At 47.4% G+C, this 21,739-nt stretch overlaps 1 protein-coding gene across 4 annotated transcripts in view; it reads right to left on the bottom strand.

Annotated features, from left to right (window-relative positions):
• Positions 1-21,739, bottom strand: part of NCKAP5L (NCK associated protein 5 like) — a 48,349-nt gene that overhangs the window by 21,414 nt on the left and 5,196 nt on the right. The window contains exon 1 of one of the 4 annotated variants that reach the window (XM_081248017.1): positions 9,115-9,206. The exons of 2 other annotated variants lie outside the window; for them this stretch is intronic. The gene's annotated coding sequence lies outside the window, so the exon portion shown is untranslated. Of the gene's footprint in view, positions 1-9,114; positions 9,207-21,739 lie in introns of those variants that run through there. One more of the 4 variants, XM_081248020.1, reaches the window with a different exon arrangement.

The raw sequence follows: 21,739 nt of genomic DNA, 5'->3' as shown, positions 1-21,739 counted from the left end.
CTGCTTGCAGCAATTACTATGGTGCCCTAACAATAATTTTCGATTTTCCTCATTCCTTGTAATTTATTAATTGGAAGTTTTCTGTAAGAAAAAGCTGTCTCTTCACTCCCATTTATTTACTTAATTCCATATTTGTATGAGTATGGACTCACAGGCATTATTTTATTCTTTGGATTTTGATCCAATATTATCATCACCACTTATTTTACTGCTTAAATTCCAGCTTTGGCCATGCTTTCAGGTTGGCTCCTGTGTCCTTTCAACATGCCTCCATTAAAAAAAATATGTTTATTTTTTAACATTTGCTTACTTTCTGGCACGAGAAGATGTTCCAGGCTGACCTTGTACGCTCCCTGCCACAAGCTCTTTTCCAAGGGAGCTCTAGCACAGCAATTTTCTTACAAAAACTGTAAATCTGATTGCGTCCTTCCTGCTTCAAATCTTCCCATGACCTCCTACGGCTTTGGGGACAGATGAAAGCCCTCAACATGGCCCTGGAAGCCCTGCCCTGGGCTGGCTGCAGAGCAACATTCTTCTGAAAAGCTGTCCTGGACTGATGTGGCCCATGTTGATCTCTCTTCTTCACGTGCCTCCTGCAGGATCAGTATTTCAAACTGTAATGCGTCCTGTTCTCTAGTACTCCCTGAGAGAAGGGGCAACTTCCATGCTGTTAGAAGGGGAGCTCCCTGAGGAGGGGCCCTGCTTGTATTTCTTTCCCCCCCCCCTACTTCCTGCCAGGGCACTGCTCCCGCCAACGAGGCTCTGAACTTGGTGACCTCCTTTCACTCCAGACAGAAAAAGACCAGAAAGACAGGACAGGTGAGAAGGTACAGTGGACTCATCAGGTTCCCTTAAAGCTCCCCAGTGACGGCCCCCAACCCAAGTGGCTCTGAAGGTCCATATGACAAGCCACACTGAGAAGTGAGCAAGGACATTTTCAGATTGGTCCCGAACATTGATATGACCTTTTCCAAGCTCTCAACCTTCTCCCAGGTCTCAGTGATGCCCTCTGGCAAAGGGACTAATCTATTCATTCTGCAAATATTCTGGACGGATCACTCAGTGGGAGGTACAGGGCTGGGTATTGGGAGGCAATTTAGAGATGGGTCAGTTCTTTTCAGACTTCTTGGAGCTTTCAGACTAGTAGGGGATGTAAGACATGTAGGTAAATAGCTGTATGTGAAGGAGGTTCCACAAGAGAAGTCTTTGGAGAACTTTAAAAATCAGGAGCGAAATATTAAGCTGGAACAGTTTTTCAGAATTTGAGCATCTAGGGAACTCAGCCTTTATAGACAGATAGGGTTTAGCTACAAGGAAAAGGGAAGGGGGTCATTCCAGGCAGCAGGAGGCAGAAGTCTCTGGGTGTGCATAGAAACAGAATGACTCAGTGCAGCTGGACTGAAGGGCATTTGAAGGTGAGTGTTTCTTGGTCCCCTGGCCCATGCCAGTTACCAACTCATCTCCTATCTCCTGAGCGAACAGGAGAATCAGCATCTTTTCAACATCCTGGGTGTAACCGGAGACATATGCTGGGTCCCACAGGAGGAACAGAGGCAGAGAGGCTCCTGGAGACAATACCAGAGCTGACAACTGGAACTTCAACTATCTGTCCTCCGATCCAAGAGAAAAAGGGCCTGGGAGGCTGCACAGCCTATTGGCTCTCAGGCTGCACCTGCAGGCCCCAAAGAGCTGGGCATATACTCAGCCAGCACCCCCATGCTCAGTCCCTAGTGCTCACTCCCCTAGGCTTCATATCCTGGCCTCTTTCTTCAAAGGGAACGGGCTCTGGCCAAACAAGTGTCTTCCTGTCCAGGCGGCTTTACTGTTGACTCAGTGGGTGCCATTTGGCCAGAGCCCATAGGTGACCTCTTAAGCTGCCAGCTCTGTTCTGGGAGGAGAAAGTAGCTCTGGTTCACCCACAATTCTGACTAGGCTCTGCTCGTTTGTGCCCATAAATGGGAGTCAGGCTTCCTTGATTCCAGTCTGGCTCAGCCATACTGCATGCCCCTAGGTGAAGCCTAGAAACCCCCAACTCAGTTTTCTTATCTGTCAAATGGGGTGAGCTCTCTCTCTGACTCCTCTCTTCCCAGAGGGCATAGAAGAGAAGGATGAGATCACGTCTGGAAATGGACTGCATCTGAGAAGAGAGGTCCCCTTGTGTGGGGTGGGGGACGTGGGGGTGAGGAGCCCGGCAGGGCCTTTAGGGAGAAGCCCTTGGATTTGATGCTGTCTTCCTCCTATGGGCCCCACAGGCTTCCCAGGAAAGCAAGGGGGAGTAGAGAGGAAGGGACAGCAAAGCCAAGAGCTTTAGCCTTCTTCTAGCCCCGGGGACAGGAAGTGAGGTGCCGTCTACAGAGGAAGTGAGAAGCAAACACCCCCCAACTTCCCTTCAGCCTGCAGTGGAAAGGAAGGCTCTAGCTTCAGGAGCCCACAGGCCCAGAGCTGGGGAAACAGAAGGCAATGGGATGGAGGCAGGGGAGTCGGCATTTTCAGCACCATCTGGCAGAGAAGGGGGCCTCTTGTCTTGGACACAGTAGAACTCAAGGGGTCCAGGACATCCCACAGACTGGGGTAGTGGGGAGAAGAGACACCACTGAAGTCAAGTTGAGAAACCCAGCTTCCCAGGTCACGTGGTACCATTTCTGCAGCCCTGGCCCCAGACTCCTGCCCCAGCTCTGTGCTGTGTCATGTGCCTGCCCCTAACACACGCACATCCCTCACACACCAAGGTGGGTAGGGCCTCTGATTATCCGGTCTCACAGTACTTGTCCTTTTTTTGCAGCCTCCATCACAGCTGTAACTTTATAACTGTTTAATTATTTGATTAATATGGACTTCTGGGATCACCACTGTATCCCCAGAGTCTGGCACCACACCTAGTACTTAGTAAGAGCTGGCCATAGCTTGAGAATTCCTTGGTTTGGGCATCCGAATGAAGTTTGGTATATGAAGGTAAATGAACCCTGCTCCTGGCCTGGGGTCGACTGGGGGACCCTGAGGTGGGTGGTGAAGGTCAGAAACCAGAGTCCCGACATGGTGGCAGAAGAAATCTCTGTACACGCAGATACTGCTAACTGGTGACAGATGAAGACAGTATATTCTATTTGCTACCTTTTGGGCAAGGGAGGGAGAAAGAATATATACTTGTGTTTATTTTTGTATTAAAAAACAAGGGATATGTAAGAAATTAATAAGTGATTATCTATGGAGGGAGAAGGGGTGGAGCGGGGAGTGAGATTTCTCAATGTATGCCTTTTTGTATCATTTTGATCTTTGGACTATGTAAAAAAAAATCTAGTGAAAAAATAAAAGAATATAAAAAAGAAAATGTTAGAAGGAATAACCACTTGACCAGGTGATTTCTAAAGCCCCTCCCAGATGGGGCCATCTACTCTCTTCTTCCCACGTTAGGAAGTAAGGACCAGGCCCCAGGACAACGGAGGGGTGAGGAGGTCTAGACAGATGAGTGTGGGGTCTGGCCAAGGAACACCAGTGTCTTCACTCTCTTTCTTCCCAGCAATCTCTCCCCGACCTAGGGGAGAGGCCCCCCCAGCCCCCGCTGTGGTGGGCATTGGTAGCAACAAACTATTCAGAAGTTAGGGGACTTCCCTGGTGGCACAGTGGTTAAGAACCTGCCTGCCAATGCAGGGGACACAGGTTCGAACCCTGGTCTGGGAAGATCCCACATGCCACGGAGCAACTAAGCCCGTGCACCACAACTACTGAGCCTGCGCTCTAGAGCCCGTGAGCCACAACTACTGAGCCCACGTGCCACAACTACTGAAGCCCGCGTGCCTAGAGCCTCTGCTCCACAACAAGAGAAGCCACCGCAATAAGAAGCCCGTGCACTGCAATGAAGAGTGGCCCCCAGTCGCTGCAACTAGAGAAAGCCCGCGTGCAGCAACGAAGACCCAACGCAGCCAAAAAAATTAAATAAATAAATCTCAAAAAAAAAAAAAAAAGTTAGTCAGGGCTACTTCCATCTGGGTAAGAGCTGGGTTCATTCTTACTCCTGGGAAGGGGGTAAGGTCTGGCCAAGGGCAGAGGCAGAGGTGGGAGCTTGGGCAAGGGGAAGGTTTGGGACAGGTAGGTAGAGGTAAGGTAGGGTAAAGGACTCCTGAAGTGCCTGGGGCTTCCGCGGGCAGGTTCTGGGGGTGTCTCAACAGATCCTCACACAAAAGGGCCAATTACAGCCCTCACATCAAGCCAGCTGGGAGTGAAATGAATCAGCCCCTGGAACAGCAGCTGCTGAGAACCCCAGGGCTATACCCCAGGAATTCCAGGGCCTCTCACATTCCCCTCCAGGAAAGACCTCATCATTCTCCTACCCAGAGGGTCTTCAGGGAGGGACAATTTCAAGCCCTGCATTATAGTGAGAACTGCAGACCAACACCCCAAGCAGCACTCACCACTCAAGTCTTGCAGGCAACAGCATGAGCAGCAGAATGAAGCGTCTCTCCTTCTAAAGTACCTATACTTTTTTTTTTTTTTTTTTTTTTTTTAAAGCTTAGTGAGTCCTGGAGAACTCCCAGAGCTTAAGGACCAGCATAAGGTTCAGGGAGCTGTGCCTGACTGGGCTCTTCTCAGCAGCTGCTGGATTTTTAGAAATCAGGAAGAACAGCAATGATAATTCACCTTAATAACAACCTGGCCTCCTCAGGCCCCTTTCATCTGTGTGACTCCCAGAGTAGGGAAAACATTAATTATCAAGCAGGTGCCACACCCCAGTGATGATGTCTTATTAATCCATCAGCACAGACTGGGAAACTGAGGCCCAGGGAGAAAGATCTGGCTCACATGGAGCTAAGGATATAGGTGCCGAGGGCCACTGGGCAGTGAGGAACTAGAGTTGCTAGCTCCATATCTGTCGTGCTTTGGGAAGGTGCTGAAGACAAGGGCACTTCTTTCAGAGTCAGCCAGACCTGGGTTTGGGGTGAAGGTGAGGAAGACCCCAAATATGTGCCCCAAGCCCCCTCCCCAGGCTGCCAGGGCCTGGTGGAAGCCTTGGCAGGGAGTCCAGCGTTCTGATCTTGAGCCAAAACACTACTCTTCCAAAGCACTGTAAAGCAGGCCAACAGCTGCTTTGAGCATCTCCGCCATCTCTGCAACATGCACAGGCACTACAGGCTAAGTGAGGGCTCAGCTCTCCAAATAGCCCCCTGTGACAGGCGCAGTCCATGAGCTGGGAGCAGGAGGCACCTGGCAGCCAGGTGGGTAGATCAGATCAAAATCATGTCAAGTGGGGAGACTGCTTCTTTGGGACCCAAGCCCATCTCGGCAGCCCCCACCCACCTTTGGCACTGAGATCTTTTCTACAGCAAGGCCTGCCTAGTCGGTCACTGCTTTAGAAACCGGCAGAGGAGGCTCAGCTGGTCTGTGCCTCCTCCAGGAGAGGAGGGGAGGGTGGTCACAGAAGACCAAAGATCTTTCCCCACTGTGGCCGTGGAGGGAAGCAGCACACGCTTGAATGTGGATGAAGTGTAAAGATGGAGGCACTGCTTATGCAGATCCATCTGCAGCCTACTACGTGCTTGGTACTGTGAGAGATGCTGGGAACAGACATAATCTCAGCTCTGGGGAACCATAAGTGCCAAGCCAGGGAGCAACCAAAGACCTTGTCTTCCAACCCTCCAGCATAGGGCCTGGGGAAAAATATTAAGGGTGTTATTCTAAGGGATTTGAAGTTGTTTTTCTTCAGCATGTTAAAAGAGCTGACCAGAGCCCATGGGGGACCCTGAGATAACACTCTGACCCCTAATGGCTTAGCTCTCCACAATATCAGGTTCAAGAACTGCCCTCTCTGCCTTAAATCTGGCCAGGCCCCCTCATGCACAAGAAATTAAGGCAGAATGGTACAACGTAAAACACTAGACCAGAGTCAGGAGCCCTGCCTCTGACACTCATCATTGTACAAATCACATCCCCCTCTAGACTTCAGTGTACTCCAAACCTTTTTTTTCAGTTTCCCCATTTTTAACATGAGGGCATTGGACTAGACTGTCTCTAGGATTCCTTCCAGCCTGTGACTCTATGTTGTTTTGACGTAGTGGCAGATCCCAGATTGATTTACATAAATTTGCATGTTCAATCAGAAATTCCAAACTCCAAGTACAGAAAATCCAATCAGTCCATTAGTGCAGCCAGACTGGGGCTGGAGGAGTCTGCCAGGTTTGGGTGAGGACTGTCAAAGCAGACAGTGGTAGTGGTGGTGAATTAGGGGAGGAGCCGGGGAAGCAGGGGCAGAAGCGGCATTTGTTCTGAGAGACGTGCTTCTGGTAACCCAAGGCTGATGGGGCCAGGGACCCCTCTTTCGCTATCAGGCAAGAGTCCTTTCTCCGCCTGCTTCTAACGGGGCCTCTGGCTGGCTGGCCTCAGAGCCACACCCCAAGAGGAAACGGCAGCCTCTGCCTAGCAACAGCCACATCCTTCACTCTGACAGGGACTCCACTGTTAACCACTTTCTGGGAAACTGACCTTCCTGGGAGCTTCCATTCTCCATCCCAGGGGTTTCTAGCAGTGAGGAAGGTTTCCTTGGGGTCTAACCTAAATACCTCCTGCTGTAGCTTCACTCTCATGGCAGCAGGGCCCAGGGAAGGGGGCTCCTGGGGAGCTAGCAGAGGGAAAAGCAATGCAGGAGAATGTGCTCCACATCCAACCGATCCCACGGCCTTTTTAACCACCACCTCTCCTTTGACATCTCCCTCAGCACCTGGGAGACCGAGGATGAAAACAAACAAGGAGAACGTGAAGGCCTTTGGTTCTTGGGCTAGAGAGCAAGTCCCAACCTGGAGAGTCTGACTCCTGAGAAAGCTCTACCTCACCAGGAGGGAAGGAGTCTGGGAAAGGTGGGGTTGCGGCAGCCTCTCCCTGCTGCTGCCTGGCTGGCGTGGCAGGGTCTGGGAGGCTGGCTGGGCGAGGGCAGCAGGGAAGATTCCTTACGCCCCTTGCCTGGGAGCTGGGGGTGTGAGTACAGAGGTGAGGTGAGTAGGGCCAACGGGTGGGATGGGCAACAGCAGCGGGGCTCTCCTTGTCCTCTTCCCATAACAGGGTAGATAAGTGTGCTGCACTCCCTGGCCCAGATCCTAAAACAAGTCCCAACAGCTGAGATGCAAACTGTCTCCTGGGAATCTGCTTCCCCTGCTGGCCCTTGGCTGCCTCCTCCTCTCTCAAACCCTCCCCAAAGGCACAGCTCAAAGACTGGCCTGCCAGGATATCTCACCAGAGTCCTTGATGGGTGGGCCAAACCCCAGCCAGCAGGAGTTCATACTCCAAGGCACCAGGGGTGAGCAGCACAGTGGCTATTCTTAGGCAGGATAAGGGAGTCTGCGCCCCTCCACCCAAGGTTCTACTCCTAAGCAACTTACCTCTTCAAACTTAGCCACCCTGCAGGAGGACCTTACTCCCCTCCAATTTCACTCATCAGTGGAACCACACAATGTCAAAAAGTGGAAAGGAATAGTAGAGCTTTCTAATCCAACTGCTGAATTTTACAGATGGTGGCAAAGAGCACCAGGGAGGCAAACTCCCTTGGCTAAGGTCACACAGCAACCTATGAAGAGCAGGGACCAGAGCTTCTGACTCCCAGTCCACAGTGATAACAGCTTGGTCCTCATACACACTGGTTTCCGCTTGCCTATTGTAGAAGGGCCTTTTTCCCTGCAGCCCAGGCCATCTGCCTCTCCAGGTTCTCACTCTCTTCCAAAGGCCTGAGCTGGAGAGAGAGGCTGGAGGGCTCACACCACCTCATGCACAGACCATAGACTGAAAACAAAGTTGAACCAAGTGCAGATAACTTCCTAGACAGGGATGCAAGTGTTTCTCTGAGGTAAGAAACCCACTAACCCCACGTTGTTCTTAGAAAGACAGGAACCCAATAAATATGAGAAGTGAACTTTGTGTCTCCTTTCTTGAAAGACAAGGAGTCTCTGAGTCAGCTGGCATATCTTGCAAGAGAGGGTCTGCAACAAGGCAACTGGGCTAGGTTCACTTTCCCCAAAGTACTGCCCACAGAACCATTAGACACTGACCCTTAGCTACTGTGCTCCAGGACCACACCTGTCCCAGGCATTTGTTTCCACCACTATCTCTGGCAGACAACTGTGCTTAAGCAGGAGGACCTGTGGGGGAGGGAGAGCAGTGGTAGGGAGGGCAAAGAAGCACTGCCTTTACAGCCAGACAACCGGGCAGCCTAAGACCCCTGGCTACTCAGGAAGGAGGCATTTAAGAAGTAGCAGCTGGACAGGCTGGTGGATAGCGCTGAGACACCTGGAAAACCAGGCCTGTGGGAGGTAAGGGTCCTCCGTGCCCTTGGGGCAGTGCCAGGGCTGGAGAGACCACGGGGGCTGGGGTTCAGACAGCCGCTTTCCTAGTCGGCCTAGGCCAGTGGAGTGTCGGGCACAGATAAATTCTCTGCATTCTTCTGGCACCGCAGCCAGGACCCAGAGAGCCTTTCCTGCAAGAGCTGTCCTGGCTTCACTCCCTGCCCAGCCCTTCTCCCTTCCTCAGCCTCTCTTTAGTGTTCAGCCCGCCCGGCTACCCTTCTCCTTCCCGCAGTCCCTCAGAGCCACTGAAGGGTCGTTCCGGGAGACCCCGATCTCTCCGCCTCCCCCCACCTCTCCCACACCCTACCGCCCCAGGCCACGGAGACAGCAAGGAGTGCGAAGAGAAGCCCGAGGCTCGTCTCCGCGCCTGCGCTTTGGGGAGAGCCTCCCCCGCGCAACAACCCGGCACCGCTAAGCGGCACCCGTACGATGGGATGCGGGTGGGGTGGGGTGCGCAGCTGGGGCAAGGTCAGTGCTTTCAAAGGGGGCGGTAGACCGGCCCCCGGAACATCACCCTCTCCGGAAAGTTTCCCTTCCGGGGCCACGGAGTGTGCGCGAGGATGGCGCGAGGGGCGGGAGGGGGTGGGGTGGGGGTGGACAGAGTCGCGGCTGGACCCCTCGGCGTGAGTGAGGCGGGAGGGAGGGGAGGCCAGCGAGGTCCGGCAGGAAGCCGCGCCGCCCTCTCCGACCCAAGGCTGCCACGAGAGCCTTACCCTCCATATCTCTCACCCCCAGCCCGGGCACAGACCCCCCACTCGCCGCCCTTTAAATCGCAAGTGGGCCCAGAACTCACCGAAATCAGGTGTTGAGCTGGGCCAGGGCAGGCCGGATCCGCCAGGTCCATGGCCGCGGCTCGGGGGAGGGGGGCAGAGAAAAAGGGGGGTGCTGGGGCCGCCTCTTGATGTCAAGGCTTTAAAGGGGCCAGTGAGCCCCGCCCCTCGCTCAGACCCCGCCTCCCCCTCCCGCGCAGCCAATCCACGTTCACCCTGGATACGCGCCCCTCCCAGCCCCCTCCAGATGTTCCCAGGACGAGAGCTAGGTCCGCCCGGCCCGAGCGCGCCGCTTACGCCCTGGAGGAAAGGACCTCCCCTCCCCCCTATAGCGAAACAGACTTCCCAGACCTGGCCTGGTCGGGCCCGGTAAACCTCCCCAGTGCCGGGGTAGGAGAAGCCGGGCTGGGCCGAGCGGGGGTGGAATGGGGGGCATCTATAGCAGAGAAAACTAAGTAGGTGCACGCGGACCCGTGGGCATGCGCGTCTGCTTCTGTAGGGCTGGGCGTGCACGTGTGTATGTGATTGTGAGCGTCGGTGTTTGTAATTTGCCTTCCTGCATACGTGTTGGGTGTAAATCTAAGGGAAGAGGCTTGAGTGACTGCTTGGCCTTAAATGCTCCCATCTCCCTTTTCTTCCTCCCAGATCGGGTCCTTCCAGCAATATGGAAACCTGGGCGCTGGGAACAGGCTCTGCGCCTCTCAGAGCAGTGCTGGCCTTTTCCTCACTGGTTAAGGAAGAGGGGAGGCTGACCAGAAAAAGGATACAATCTTGCTCTCCGCCACTTGCTGTCTCAGTGGGGGCGAGTTCCTTCCCTGCTGAACTAACTGCGTGCTTGAAGGAGGAAAAGCAAACAGCCCACCTAGGCCCCAGCAGGGCCTCAGAGCTCCCTTCGATATTCTCATTGGTCCTTGGTTAAACAATTATTTGCCCTTGTCTGGATACCATATAATCTTCACAATCTGCCCCTTAGTGCAGGTTCTGAAGGGGGTTCTGCAGAGAAATACAAAGGGATCCGTAGCCACAGGCTCTGTGCATTTTATTAAAATTGCTTAAAATTGCGGGTATACACAGGATGTATTAAAGCACCATATTATCCAATAAATGAACATAAAAGCTCAGGGAACATAGAGTGCTCAAATTGGCTAGAATTGACCAAGAGTGCCTCTCTGAAGGAGGCTCCTTAATTTAAAATGGGATTTGAAGGGCAGAGAGAACTTGAATAGGATCCAGGTGAAGTAAGGACACAAGGAGATTCACGTAGGAAAGAGCAAATTACCTGCATGGGACAGTGAGCAGATAATGTTGGTAGGGTGGGAAGTGGGAGAAGTTAATGGAGGAAGTTTTGTATGGAGGAGATCAGAATAAGGATATGGATTTGACAGGCCAGGTGATTTTAAAAAGTCATTTTGGATTCTTGAGTATAGAGGTAGCTTGATGAAGAGTGCCTGAGGATAGTGATTATTGGAGCCTAGAAGATGTCGTGGAGGTTACTCCCACCAGCTCTCTCACCTTTGCTTTAAAACAATTTTTAGAATTGATTTATCCTTAACATACAAGAGAATGCACAGATCTTGGGTGTTTTGTTTGGTGAATTTCAACAATAATATATACACTTATGTAACCCCCCAAACAAGATACCGAAACATCACCCCAAAGAATTCCTTCATTACCTGTATAGTCAATTACCCTGCATCTACCAACACCCACCCCCTGCAACTTCCTGGATTTTATCACCATGGTTTTGTCTGTTCTTGAATTTCACATAAGTGGAATCATACAGTATGCACTCTTTTGTGTCTATATTCTTTAGCTTAGTAACGTTTTTGAGATTCAGCCATGTGTAGTCTATTCTTTTATATTGCTGAGTAATAGTCCATTGTATGAATATATTGTAATTTGTTTATCCATTCTCCAACTGATGGATATTTGGGTGTCTCCAGTTTGGGGCTATCATGAACAAGGCTGCTGTAAATACTCTTGTGCAAATCTTTTTGTGAATGTGTTTTCATTTTGAGAAAGCTCACCTTATTTCTTTTCTTTCTTTTTTTTTTTTTTTTTCTGTAGTACGCGGGCCTCTCACTGTTGTGGCCTCTCCCGTTGCAGAGCACAGGCTCTGGACGCGCAGGCTCAGCGGCCATGGCTCACGGGCCCAGCCGCTCCGCGGCATATGGGATCCTCCCGGACCGGGGCACGAACCCATGTCCCCTGCATCGGCAGGCAGACTCTCAACCACTGTGCCACCAGGGAAGCCCCTCACCTTATTTCTTGATTATAGCTAGTGGCATCTTTGGAATCCTGCAGCACTGATTAATTCTATTCATTCAATCATCTAACATTTACTGAATAGGAATCCATGTCCCAGTCCTGGGTTTACAACAAAAATTAGACATGATCGTTTCCTCCAAGGGCTTAAAAGTCCAGTAAAAGTCCACTAATCTGTTGCATTCCAAAACCATGGGGTAGAAAAACCTAAAGAGTCTGCCAGGCATTTCTAACTATTTTTGGATGTTTCCAAATAAATAAATTTTGGGAAGCAAACAAACCATGTAGATTATTTTTTACTTTACATTCAGATGTTCGCCCCTGTTTAATAAACACAGCTGGAACATCTGCACTTGTCAGAACAAGTACCTATTCTCCTTAATTTAAAGGCTCTTGCACACTTGAAAGTTTAGACATTCAGACTTGGGCAGATTCTCTATGCTTCACAGACCTTTATCTTCACTGACAGGAGGTGAAAGAAGTATAGCTACCATTGCTCCATGCTTTCTGTCTTTGATGAGGCCCAACACACTTTAATTACCACACTTAGTGGTATTGTTCACTTATTAAAAATTGCACTGAAGTTCCAATGTTGGTTTTCCACCTTGTTATATACCACTAATCATAAATTGTTCTTTACTTGAGTTATCTATGTTACAAACCAAGCTAGGCCTTTTAGGTCTCTGGTTGCTGCAAGCTGTTGGTAACAAACCAGTTTGGTGGCATGGCCTAACGGTGCAGATAGTGCTGATGAATGACTGGTAGATGGCATCTCAGAGAACCATGCCCTCACTGCTCACATCAGTACTTTGAATGGGGTCCTCTGCTTCAATACTATGTGTTCCTTCATTCAGTGTTGGAGCATCTTCATTCCTCAGTTTGGCATTGTAGCCATTTGGCTACTGTGTTACATTGGTTGATGAACTGACCCCAGTTTAGAATTCCTGACATCAGGAGATGGTCGGGTTGGTAACTGACCTCTCAAAAGATTTTAATAATCTGACTATTCTCCAGGTTGCATTGACTCTGAGGGCATTCTCTTTTTTTTTTTTTGGCCGCACCATGCAGCATGTGGGATCTTAGTTCCGCAACTAGGGAGTCTTAACCACTGAACCACCAGGGAAGTCCCCTGAGTGCATTCTTGATGTCTTTCCTGCTCACTAAGAGGAAGAAAGGAGCTGGGAAGAGGCTATTATTTGGTCCATTTGCTGAATAGGAACAGATCTTGGCTAGTGCTGCTTACTTCTACATAGGACAACATGTTCCTTGGGTTCTGACACTGCTTACTCCTACATAGGACAACATGTTCCTTGGGTTCTGACAGCATTGCCAGTATGTGCCTTGAAACCTCATACTTGGTACAGATATGATGGATCTGCTTAGGTCCTTGAACCCCTTTCTCCTCATTTTCATTATTCGAAAATTCTTATTGAGTCTTTACTGTATCCCAGTCACTGTGCATATAGCATTAGCTACCTAATAAAGAATTCATGTGGGGTATGGTAAGCAATAAGATTGAAAAGATAAGTAGTGGGATGATCATACTTTATCCTAAAAGCAATGCAGAGCCTTTGAATGGTATTAAGCAAGGGGGTGTCATGATTAGAACTGCATTTTAAAAAGATCGCTGTGGTTGCAGTGTGGAGAACAGATAAGAGAGAGCAAGATTGAAGTCAGGGAGACCAGACAGAAAGTTTTTGTAGTAATTGGGAAAAATGAGAAACGATGTACTCTGGACTAGGAAAATGATAGTGATGATGGAGAAGAGATGACTTCAAGAAATACATAGTATTAAAGTCAGGAGGTCTTGGGATTGGAAGTGGAGGGAAGCAGAGTGCTAAGCCAAGACCTCTGGGCCAATCACTGAAATATCAAACACCTGAAGAAGAGCAGGTTTGGGAGATGATATACTCTCTTCCAAACATGTTGAGAGTGAAATGCCTGGGAGACGTCCAAGTGGAAATGTCTATCCAAGAGGTCAGAGCTTCCCAACTGTTGTGCCTCAGGAAGAGGTTACAGACGTGCTGCATGTTGATCTTCTCAACCCTCAGAGCAGCACAAGCTCCCTCCCAACAGACAGCAGTCTCAGTAAGGTGGACTGCCACAAAAACACCATCATTTTCTGTGCATGCCATGATGTGGGAAATGTTGGGAAGTACTAATATATGATGATGTTGGATAAATAATTCTGAAGCTCAGAAGAGATATCTGGACTAGAGATATCTGGACTAAGACATTTGTGAGTCATCAGAACATCAGATCATAGGTGGTAACTAAAGCCAGGGACTATGGGACTTCCCTGTTGGCACAGTGGTTATGAATCCGCCTGCCAGTGCAGGGGACACGGGTTCGAGCCCTCATCTGGGAAGATCTCACGTGCTGTGAAGCAACTAAGCCCGTGCACCGCAACTACTGAGCCTGAGCTCTAGAGCCCCCAAGCCACAATTACTGAAGCCTATGCGCCTAGAGTCCGTGCTCTGCAACAAGAGAAGCCACCGCAAGAAGCCCGCGCACCGCAAGGAAGACCCAATGCAGCCAAAAAAAAAAAAAGAGAGAGAGAGATTAAACAAATTTTCAGGTGTTATCTGCCATTATCATTTTCTGTGAATGTCTTTTTCTAATAGATATATAAGAGTTGGTTGTATTATAATGAAATTTGCCCTTTGTCACATATATTGCCAAGTGTTACTAGTTGGGAGTTTGTCATGTGAGTTTATTGGAATTTTTTTTCCCCTTTGCCTTAGGTAGTCAAATTTATTGATCTTTTTCTTTATGGCTTTTGTTTTTTGTGTGTGTTTAGGACGTACTCCAATTTTTTAAATTACCTTTTTTCTCTAGTATGCTTACGGTTTTCTTTTTACTTTAAATATTCCATCCAGCAGAGACAGGGATGGACCTAGGGACTGTCATACAGAGTGAAGTAAGTCAGAAAGAGAAAAACAAATACCGTATAATATCACTTATATGTGGAATCTAGAAAAATGATACAGATGAACTTATTTGCAAAGCAGAAATCAAGACACAGATGTAGAGAATGGACATAGGGCTTACTGATGGGGGGAAGGGGGTGGGATGAACTGGGAAATTGGGATTGACATATATACACTACTATATATAAAATAGATAACTGGACTTCCCTGGTGGTCCAGTGGGTAAGACTCCGCGCTCCCAATGCAGCGGTCCTGGGGTTCAATCCCTGGTCGGGGAACTAGATCCTGCATGCCGCAACTAAGAGTTTGCATGCCGCAACTAAGACCTGGCGCAGCCTAAATAAATAAATATTTTTAAAAAAGGCACAAATGCCTTAACGGGAAGGGTTTCTCTTTAAAATAAATAAATAAATAAAAGAGACAATAAATGAGAACCTAACTGTATAGCACAGGGAACTCTACTCAGTGCTCTGTGGTGACCTAAATGGGGAGGAAATCCAAAAAAGAGGGGATATATGTATATGTATAGCCGACTCACTTTGCTGTATAGCGGAAACTAACACAACACTGTAAAGCAACTATACTCTAATAAAAATTAATTTTAAAATATTTTAAAATAATAAATATTCCATCCAGAATCTATTTAAATGGAAAAGACCACTGTTATTTCTCACTGCTGCTCAGAATGACATCTCCATTCTAGACCAGCCAGTCCTTTCTGTTTTCAATGGACAAAACACAGATTCCTGTGTACCTTTGCAGAGAGGTTCCTCTCTACATGGCTCATAGGGCATGCTCCTGTCCCTCTTGTTATCATTGCAGAAGCTATACAGCTGTCCGTTGGAAGCCATAGGCAATTGGTTCCAAGACCCCCATTGATACTAAAATCCATGGATGCTCAAGTTCCTCATATAAAATGTACTATTTGCATATAACCTATGCACATCCTCCCTTATACTTTAAATCATCTCTAGATTACATATAATAACTAATATAATGTAAGTGCTACATAAATAGTTGTAAGTACAATGTAAATGCTATGCCGGAGGTGCACAGCAAATTCAAGTTTTGCTTTTTGGAACTTTCTGGAATTTTTTTCCCCAAATATTTTTGATCCATGGTTGGTTAAATCTGTGGATGCGGAACCTGCAGATATGACTTTCAGGGACAGCTCAAATCCCATACGCTCCAGAAATTCTTCCATGCCCATTGTAGTCCACAAAGATTTTTTCTTTTCTGAAGCTCACATTATCACATGCTACCATGTATGAGCCTCTCCTTTTCTCCTCAACTTTAACATAGTTGCTAAAATAATCAAATCTAACCTTTAGAAGTCCCGGTTTGTTTAATTGATTTTTCTTTACCCTCCACAGCAGATAAAAGCATGCTGGGCGTATGGAAGGAACTTAATAAATTACTTTTTGATTTGCCATAAGTGTGTAGCATTAGCCACATGTGGCTAATAAGCATCTGAAATGTGGCTAGTCCAGACTGAGATGAGCTGTAAGTATAAAATACACACTAGATTTTGAAGATGGTATTAAAAAATAATACATCTCATTAATAATTTTTATATTGACTGCATGTTGAGATGCTAATTTTTTAATATACTGGATTACATATCCATATATTTAAAGTATATCCAGGACCATTCTTCATTCTTGTCCCTCAGTAAGTCTCTTGTCATGTTTGGTGTTGGTTCCTAAATTAGGCTGTTCTGAGGATAGATAAAGATGATCTTTTCTTGAAGCCAAAGATAGTCTTACCATCTCCAAGGGCTCTCCCAGGCCATTACACAATCATTACCTTCTTGGTACCGAGACCTCATCGTTATAAGCACTATTTACACATCTTTTTTGAAACTAACAGCTACAGACTTCAAATACAACAGTTCCTCCCAACACGTCAGGTAACTGCTCAGCCAATAGAAATGTTGGAGGGAAGAGGTCAGGTTCAGATGCTGAAGGATCTCCCGAAGCTTTTACTGGTCAAAGATTCCTCAGTTACCCATGTAGATGGAGCCCAGCCTATTCCTTTGGTCACTGTGGCTGTTTTCTGCCATCAGGAGTTATTTGGGACTGCTGCTGCTTGGCTTGTAGCCTAGTCTCATTGTAGTCAGAGTCCCTGTGTTAGTTTCCTGTTCCTGCTGTAACAAATCATCACAAACTTAGTGGTATAAAACAGCACTAATTTATTCTCTTACAGATCAGAAGTCTAAAATCAAGGTATTGGCAGGGCTGCATTCCTTCTGGAGGCTTCTGGAGAGAATCCATTTCCTTGCCTTTTCTTTTTTTTTTTTTTTTTTTTTGCGGTACGCGGGCATCTCACTGCTGTGGCCTCTCCCGTTGCGGAGCACAGGCTCCGGACGCGCAGGCCCAGCGGCACGAACCCGCGTCCCCTGCATCGGCAGGCGGACTCCCAACCACTGCGCCACCAGGGAAGCCCCTCCTTGCCTTTTCTAACTGCATTTCTTGGCTTGTAGCCCTTCCTTACATTTCTCCAACCTCTTGCTTCTGTCATGACATCTACTGTGGTCAAATCTCCCTTTGCCTTCCTCTTATAAGGACACTTGTGATTACATTTAGGGCCAACCCTGATAATCCAGATTAATCTCTTGATCTCAAAATCCTTAACCCTTAATCAAGATCCTTAATCTACACAACTGTACACATCTACAAAGTCCGTTTTGCTATCTAAGGTAGCGTTCACAGGTTCCAGGGATTAGGATGTGGACATTTTGCAGGACCAGTATTCAGCCTACCACAGAACCATATATATTTCTTGGCACTGCCTTGGTGAAGGGAGAGAGCACCAGCAGGGTCACAAGGTTTCAAAGTGTTCTTAAATTAAGATCTACAGAGAAGTAGGGAAATTCACGTCTATAACCACTGTTACCACTCTGCGACCATCATAAACTTCATTTCCATTAGCAACGATCACTCTCTCCCTCCCAGCACTGCTTCCTTTAAAATGCTCTGTAGGCTGAAGTTGAACTACTTATTACTCCCTCATCTTAAAAAACAAATTACTTGAAATAGTGAGATGCATGTTTTCTACAGAGATGAGATGTTTTTTCATGTCTTTGATCTAACAGGCATGGTTGTGGTCTGTAGCATGCTTAGAATGTAACAGCAATTTAACAATCCATATTCTGCAAATTACCATCATATCCTTTAGCACATTTGGGCATAAGAAAAGGAAGGTCTTGTTATTTCAGTTGTACAGATGAGTAAACTGAGGCTCAGAAAGGTTAAATGAATTGAATAGGGTGGTCGTACAATGAGTTACTGGCAGATCCTGATTCCAAACCTGATGTTCTTTTCACTGCTCTGTTCCCAGGCCAAACTCAATCCCAGAAGGCGGAGGAGGATCTAACTGACCTTGGGATCTTAATACATCCTAGAGTTGGCCTTGAAATCCCTACCTCCTGAGCATGAAACCCACTTTTTTGAGGTCCTACCCAGAAGTCAAAGCTAGGGGCAGGGCTTCCCTGGTGGCGCAGTGGTTGAGAGTCCGCCTGCCGATGCAGGGGACACGGGTTTGTGCCCTGGTCTGGGAGGATCCCACATGCCGCGGAGCGGCTGGGCCCGTGAGCCATGGCCGCTGAGCCTGCGCGTCCGGAGCCTGTGCTCCGCAACGGGAGAGGCCACAACAGTGAGAGGCCCGCGTACAGCAAAAAAAAAAAAAAAGCTAGGGGCAGATTGGGAATTCAGGGGAAGTCAGGGTTGCTGGCAAGTCAAGGGTAAAGTAAGAGGGTAGTTAGGACTTATGGAGACGTAAGAGTGTCTACGTTTGCTGTATGTGCCTATTTAACTGGTAGGCAGCAGCAGGGGCGCTACTAGGTACTCAACCTAGAATTAGGCCTGATTTCTGCGAGGGGAATTCTAAGAACATCAGGGATAGCTAAGAGTGGCCTGGCTGGGTCTCTTATTCCCAGGTCTGAACACATAATTTGAGGAAGCACAGTAACTCCAAAGCCCATGCTCTTTTACACTGGCTCTCTGGAGTCTCTTCTCAGTCTTGATTTCCATGAAATTTCAAGGCATAGTAGCCAAGGCCCAGTCTCTGCGGCCACACTGCCTAGGTAAGCCCAGCTCTGCCACTTACAAGGTATGTGACCTTGGGAGAGTCACCTAACCTGTGTGTGCTTCAGTTCCAACATCTGCAAAATGAGGATGATAATAGTATCTACCCCATAGGGTTAAGGATTCTAAAAGTTATGTTGTCTGGCACACGGTGCTATATTATTATCTTTTTCTGTTTTCTTTTTTTTCCAGTTTCTAACCAGACCTCTTTTTTTTTCTTTTTAATAAATTTATTTATTTATTTATTTATTTTTGGCTGCATTGGGTCTTCGTTGTTGCGCACAGGCTTTCTCTAGTTGTGGCGAGCGGGGGCTACTCTTTGTTGTGGTGCGCAGGCTTCTCAGTGCAGTGGCTTCTCTTGTGGAGCACGGGCTCTAGGCACATGGGCTTCAGTAGTTGTGGCACAGGGGCTCAGTAGTTGTGGCTCACGGGCTCTAGAGTGCAGGCTCAGTAGTTGTGGCACAAGGGTTTAGTTGCTCCACAACATGTGGGATCTTACTGGACCAGGGCTTGAACCCTTGTCCCTTGCATTGACAAGCAGATTCTTAACCACTGTGCCCAGTATCCTGGGCAGTCTTTTACCCAATCATATATCTCCCTTTTCTTCTCAGTACTTGAATTCGGGTGCATTTCTTTTTTGTTCACTCATACATTCATTCAACAAGTAATTCTCAGCTGCCAGCCATGTGTCAGACATTGAGCTAGGCTTAGGTATACAAAAATAAGTTGGGCTTGAGGAGCTCAGTCTCCTGGTGGTAGGGAAGAGGCACAGAAACAATTATAATATGATGAGGTAAACACTGTGATAGAGGCCTCTATGCAAAGTCCTCACTTGAATATAGTAACAAATGCAAACTGTTATAGGAGTTGGGGAAGATTTTTGAGAAAATGTAACATCTGAGCCATTTTTAGGACAAACAGTTGAACCACATTGCAAAGTGGGAGAGTTGGGGGAGAGAGAAGGGAAGCCGGAGTTTGTGCTAAGAAGTTCAGTGTGGCTGATGTGTAGAGGAAAGGCATGAAGACTAGCACTGTCCTATAGAACTTTCTGCAACAATGGACATTTTCTATATCTGTGCTGTCCAATAAGGTAGTCACTAGTCACATAGGGCTACTGAACACCTGAAATGTGGCTAGTAGGACTGAGGAGCTGAATTTTAAATTTTATTTCATTTTCCTTAATTTAAATTTAAATAGCAAGCGGCTACCTTATTGAACAATATTGGTTTAGGCACTGGATAAAGGACAGGACTCCAGGCACTAGGAAACCACTGAAGGTTTTTAAGCATAATACTAGCATAGCTAGATATCTGAGAAAGGGAACACTAGCAGCAAGACAGGATGGATTGGAGGGTAGAGGACTTAACATAGAAACCTTTGGTAGGCATCAGCCACGTGGATGAAATAAGTGGAACTTACATGTTGTTGATAGAATTCACTGGACTTTGTGACTATTTCAGTGTGGGAAGTATAAATGAGGAGAATTAACTGAAGTTTGTAGCTTGAGCAATGGGTGGATGCCAACAATTGAGATAGGATTAGGTTTGGAGTGAGGGTAATGAGTTTGCTTTTGGGATATGTTGAATTTGAGGTGCCAAAGAACTATCTAGGGGAATATGACTACAAAACAGGAAAAATATGAATCTGGAATTGTGAAGGTGGGGCTTATAACTATTGGGGGTTATTAGCATATAGGTAGTTGTTAAAGGTATGGGAGTGGAGGAACTCATCCCAGGAAAAAAATGTAGAAGAGGACTGGATGGACCCCAAGGAACCCTAAGCGTCAAAGTGTGGTCTGTTTCGACTTGCATCATAATCATATGGCATGCCTGTTAAAAAGATTCCTCATTGTGAATGTATTTAATGCCACAGAATATACACTTAAAAAGTTAAAACTGTACATTTTATGTTACATATATTTTTCCACAATAAAAATTGCAAAAAACCCCAAATCAAACCAAACCAGAATCCTAAGCCCCATTTCTGACCTGAATCAGTTTCTAGAGATGAATCCAGGACTCCCCAGGTAATGCTTATGCAAATTAAAATGTGAACCAATTGCTTAAGGTGTAGAGAGAAACTAAGAGACTGGGAGAGAATCATGGCAGAGAATGGCAGAGAACCAAAGGGAGCGTGATTCAATAAGGAAGGAGTCAATAGTGTTGAATGGTTTCATGGCCCAGGAGGAAGACTGAAAAGAGGCCTCAAAATATGGCATTCAGGTGGCCATTGATGAATGGGAGATGAGGGAGCAGAGGCGGTGGCATGTATTCTTTCAAGGGCTTTGCTCATGTATGGTGGTGAAGAGATGGAGATTGCATAAGGCTGAGAGGGAGACAGGACACAGGAAAAGTTGGTGGTTTTGAAGGTGAGAGAGAACTCAGCATGTTGGTAGGTGGACAGGAAGGTTCAATGAGGCCAAGGAGACACCAAGGGGATCCTTAATAAAATACAATTTGGGAGAGGTAGTAGAGGTTGGGATCTGGAACTTAGGCCAAGGTTATTTGGGTAAAAGCTCACTGGGTAAGTTTAGAAGTGAAAACAAGGGAAGATGAAGGGGTTCAAGGCTGAGGGCAAGAAAAGACTTCCTGGGGCTTCCCTAGTGGCTCAGTGGTTGAGAATCCCCCTGCCAATGCAGGGGACACGGGTTCGAGCCCTGGTCCTGGAAGATCCCACATGCCGCGGAGCGACTGGGCCCGTGCGCCACAACTACTGAGTCCGTGAGCTTAGAACCCGTGCTCCGCAGCGAGAAGCCACCGCAATGAGAAGTCCATGCACCGCAATGAAGACCCAACGCAGCCAAAATAAATAAATAAAATAAAATAAATTAATTTAAAAAAGAAAAGACTTCCTGACACAGTAAACAAAAATGGCACTAGTTGGTGGTTAGGTCACCTGCTTAGATTAATGGAGCAGGAATAGAGTCAAGAGCCTGCCTGCAGAAGGGTAAAAGTCTGGAAGAGTCACTAGGATAAAAGTGATCAGGAGCAGCAATATAAAAAGACTGAGAAGTAGTATTAGAGTCTAATTGAGACTGGAAATGGCATCAACCATACAATTATCCTGCACAAAATAGAAAAATTGGTTTTCCTAAATGAAGGTTTTGGTTCCATCCTCCTATTATTTAGGAACTGCTCTGGCTTCTGCTCTCTCTGCATAAAGTTCAAATTCCTTAGTAGGAACTTTTACTAACTTCAAGAAGTCCAACCTCTAATTGGTGGTTCAGACTTTCTTGTTCCCTGTTCCTCCTTCTATAACATCAACTCAGAAAATAATAGGATCTTAGAGATTGTGAAGCTCATCAATCCAATCTCCCTTCTTAGCTAGGTATGTTTTGTTTTTCCATCTTCTCTCCACCAAATCTTCTC

This window comes from Mesoplodon bidens (assembly GCF_964165515.1).
Source record: "Mesoplodon bidens genome assembly, chromosome: 11".
Classification (NCBI taxonomy): Eukaryota; Metazoa; Chordata; class Mammalia; order Artiodactyla; family Ziphiidae; genus Mesoplodon; species Mesoplodon bidens.
The sequence above is the reverse complement of the archived record's forward strand: the minus strand, read 5'-3'. Positions and strand labels throughout refer to the sequence as shown.